The following is a 4,983-nucleotide window of genomic DNA, read 5'->3' as shown; positions in this document are numbered from 1 at the left end:
ACAAAGAAACGGGGCACAACTACTGGGGGCAAAGAAAGAGGGGGCACAACTGCTGGGGCAAAGAAACAGGGCACAACTACTGGGGGCAAAGAAAGAGGGGGCGCAACTACTGGGGACAAAGAAACGGGGCACAACTACTGGGGGCAAAGAAAGAGGGGGCGCAACTACTGGGGACAAAGAAACGGGGCACAACTACTGGGGGCAAAGAAAGAGGGGGCACAACTGCTGGGGCAAAGAAACAGGGCACAACTACTGGGGGCAAAGAAAGAGGGGGCACAACTACTGGGGGCAAAGAAAGGGGGCACAGCTGCTGGAGGCAAAGAAACGGGGCACAACTACTGGGGGCAAAGAAAGAGGGGGCGCAACTACTGGGGACAAAGAAAGAGGTGGCACAACTGCTGGGGCAAAAAAACGGGGTACAACTACTGGGGGCAAAGAAAGCGGGAGCACAACTACTGGGGGCAAAGAAAGAGGGGGCACAACTACTGGGGGCAAAGAAAGAGGGGGCACAACTACTGGGGGCAAAGCAACAAGGGGCACAACTACTGGGGGCAAATCAACTGGGGGCACAACTGCTGGGGGCAAATCAGGGGGCACAGCTACTGGGAGCATAACTGTGGCCACGCCCCTTCCCTATTAGGCCACACCCCTATTTCTTTTGTGCGCACAAACTGTTTTGCCGGGGGGGGGGGGGGGCTGTGGAAACTTTCGCACTGGGCGCCACAAGGTGTAGAAATGGCCCTGATTGCACCACCAGTGTGTAGAATTTCATTAACTACAAAAATTTCACTGTCACGTTTTACCGCATCTCTCACTCACTGACTCACTGACTGACTGATCACTAATTCTCTTACTTTCTGTTATTTTAGGAAGCTGAAATCCAACATAGGTATTTTTCAGGTGGGAAGTAGGAAAACTATGTAATTAGAATTGTAATAAACAAAAAATGGAAATAGCGCTTAGGGTTTTCGGATGAATATAAAAAGGTATATAGTGTGGTTAAAATAAAATTAATTGTGTTTAATAAAAAAATTAAAAACATGCATACAGTATATATCAATGTATAAAAACTGAATGATATTGACAGACTCTAATGTCTTGTAGACTATTACAATATGTGCAATTCAGTTTCAGTTCCTCACCTTCAGTTAGAGGATCGGTGGTAACAGTGGCGGAACTAGCGAGCGGTGGGCCCAGGTGCGACAAAATGCTTTGCCACCCCCCCCCCCCCCCACATCCCATCCAAGTCCACCCCCTCACCCCTGGAGAGGATCTGGTGAGGGGGACCTGCTCAGGGCCAGAGAAATGGATACCTAGCAACAATGCCGTAACTAGACATTTTAGCACTGTGTGCAAGAAACGGCATCGGAGCCCAACCCCTGCATGCAAAACAGGGGCAGTGCGCGCCGTAGGCGCGCGCAAAAATACATAGTGGCGTGGCTTCGTGGGGAAGGGGTGTGGCCACAAAATAATACCAATTCATAAAACGGTGCACAGTAGTCTCCATTCTTCAAATTACGCCGCACAGTAGCACCACTACACCAGGTAGAGACCCTTTTACACCTTACAGCAGACAGATTCCTCTTTTTACACATTACGGCAGACAGCGTCCCCTTTTTACACATTACGGCAGACAGCGTCCCCCTTTTTACACATTACGGCAGACAGCGTCCCCCTTTTTACACATTACGGCGGACAGCGTGCACTTTTTACACATAACGGCAGACAGCGTCCCCTTTTTACACATAACGGCAGATAGCGTGCCCTTGTTACACATAGCGGCAGACAGCGTACACTTTTTACACATAACGGAAGACAGCGTGCCCTTGTTAAACATAGCGGCAGACAGCGTACACTTTTTACACATAACGGCAGACAGCGTCCCCCTTTTTACACATTACGGCAGACAGCGTGCACTTTTTACACATAACGGCAGACAGCGTCCCCTTTTTACACATTACGGCAGACAGCGTGCCCTTGTTACACATTACGGCAGACAGCGTCCCCCTTTTTACACATTACGGCAGGCAGTCCCCCATTTTTACACATTGCGGCAGGCAGTCCCAACAAAGAAAGAAAGAAAGAAAGAAAGAGACAGAAAGAAAGAAGAATTATACTTACCCTCTCCGCTGGCTCAGGCTCCTCGGTGCAGCGTCAGACGATTCCCGGGCTGGAGAGAAGGAGGAGGAGGGAGGTGGAGGAGGGAGCCGCAGCAGCGCTGTGTTATTGGTGGAGGCGCTGCTGTTGCTGTCCCTCTGCTTCACTAAAGGCTGTTCTCGGAAGACAGCCTATAGTGAAGCAGAGGGGCAGCAGCAGCAGCGCCTACACCAGTAGTAAAGCGCTGCTGCTGCTCCCTCCTTCACCTCCCTCCTCCTCCTTCCCCCGTACCGCTGCTCCTCTCCTCTCTCCGAGCGGCTGTGCGCTGCGGGCAGCCGTTGCCCGCAGCGCACAGCGGCATGTAATGAGTCAGTTTGACTCATTACATGCTTTGGGCCCCTGGACAGAGGCGGGCCCCAGTGCAACGCACTGGTTGCACTGTCGGTAGTTCCGCCTCTGGGTGGTAAGTTAGTCCCTTTAGGATACAATAGCATAATAGTGCCACATAAGTAACGTCTAAATCTCCTGTATGTTACCCAGCAATTCGTAAGGCTGTGGTTCAAGTGATAAATGGATAGTCTGTACAGTCCTACTGTCAAATTGTTCCTCACAGGATGCAGGTGGAGTTTTAAATCCTCAGACTCCAATGGTTTCCTCAAGTATAAACTGGTCCGAGTTAACAGCATCCAATTGTGAAGTGTCCAATAAAGTGTTGTGGTCCTATTTGTTGTCTCAACGCGTTTCTGTGTCGAATAACCTACACCTTCATGAATCCACCTGCATCCTGTGAGGAACAATTTGCCAGCAGGACTATACGGACGATCCATTTATCACTTGAACCACAGCCTCACAACTTGCTGGGTAATATACTGGAGATTTAGACGTTACATATGTGGCACTATTATGCTATTGTATCCTAAAGGGACTAACTTCCCACCTATCCTCTAACTGAATGTGAGGAACTGAAACTGCATTGCACATATTGTAATAGCCTACAAGACATTAGAGCCTGCCAATATCGTTCAGTTGTGTCCTTTTATAAATTGATATACAGGTTGAGTATCCCATATCCAAATATTCCGAAATACGGAATATTCCGAAATACGGACTTTTTTGAGTGAGACTGAGATAGTGAAACCTTTGTTTTTTGATGGCTCAATGTACACATACTTTGTTTAATACACAAAGTTATTAAAAATATTGTATTAAATGACCTTCAGGCTGTGTGTATAAGGTGTATATGAAACATAAATGAATTGTGTGAATGTGCACACACTTTGTTTAATGCACAAAGTTATAAAAATATTGTCTAAAATTACTTTCAGGCTGTGTATATAAGGTGTATATGTAACATAAATGCATTCTGTGCTTATATTTAGGTCCCATCACCATGATATCTCATTTTGGTATGCAATTATTCCAAAATACGGAAAAATCCAATATCCAAAATACTTCTGGTCCCAAGCATTTTGGATAAGGGATACTCAACCTGTATATATATATATGCATGTTTTTACTTCTTTTATTAAACACAATTCATTTTATTGTAACCGCAGTCTATACCTTTTTATATTATTATGAAAACCCCTAAAGCTATTTCCATTTTTTGTTTATTTTGTACCCATTTAGGAGCTTTACACACACTCCTCAAATAGCTGCGCCATTACAGCCTTTTTCTCTTGCCACTAATTCTACAATTGTAATAAACCTTCCCTTAGGGGATGAAAAGGGGGGTTGACATAATGACGTCATTACTGATGCGTGGCTTGCGTTGCATGAACGATAATGCCCAAACGGACAATCGGATCAAAATTTGGATTGCACCTCCAGTGTGTAGAATTTAATAAACTACAACAATGGTCCTGTCACTTTTTACCGTATCTGCTACGGGTACTCCTCGGGTAACGCCAAGAAACATGGATTAATATTTACTTACATTAAGACATCTAAAATTTACATCTCTATAGATTTACCAAATTTTTAACACTCATTTATATTTACAACCATGAAAATCAGAAACTCCCATGCGAAGAACGGGTAGAACTGCTAGTTGATACATAATGTCACTGACCTAGGTTGGGGGTGTTGTGAACTCGGGGGTTCTCCCGATGGTAGGGGAGAGGAACCACAGTTGGGTCGGAACAGGGAAGGCTTGATATAGGTCTTCCTCATACAGGACTCTGACAGTAAACCTTGGTGAAAATATTAAAGGACTTTATTGCAGGAAGAGAGCAACACAATGTCACATAACAGAGAGGGAGCATATGGAGAAATGTCCAGGAAATACTTGTGAGAGATGGTAAAAGATACTGGTAACTAAAGAACTTGAGAGCGGTGGTTAAAAGACACTGATGATTTGAAGAACTTGAGAGCGGTGGTTAGAGACACTGATGATTTGAAGAACTTGAGAGCGGTGGTTAAAGACACTGAGGACTTGTATAACTTGAGAGCGAGGGTTAAAGACACTGAGGACTTGTATAACTTAAGAGCGAGGGTTAGAGACACTGATGATTTGAAGAACTTGAGAGCGGTGATTAAAGACACTGAGGACTTGTATAACTTGAGAGCGAGGGTTAAAGACACTGAGGACTTGTATAACTTGAGAGCGAGGGTTAAAGACACTGAGGACCCGTATAACTTGAGAGCGACGTCCAACCTGCAGCCCACACTGACTCCAAGAAGCACTGGTGACTAAAGCGCAGTGGAACCCAGCAGCGGCTGGGAACGCTGGAAGCTGTGCAACAACTGATACCTGGAAATGCCGGAGACACTGGGGTATGCTGCAGAGAGATCCCCCGAGGACAGAAGCACTGGAATCCACTTCAGGGGAAAAGACGATACTCAGGCGCCGAGGCGCTGCCCGGCATCTGCCTTTGAATCTCCCGC

This window comes from Pseudophryne corroboree, chromosome 9 (genome assembly GCF_028390025.1).
Source record: "Pseudophryne corroboree isolate aPseCor3 chromosome 9, aPseCor3.hap2, whole genome shotgun sequence".
Lineage (NCBI taxonomy): Eukaryota > Metazoa > Chordata > Amphibia > Anura > Myobatrachidae > Pseudophryne > Pseudophryne corroboree.
Note: the sequence above shows the minus strand (reverse complement) of the source record.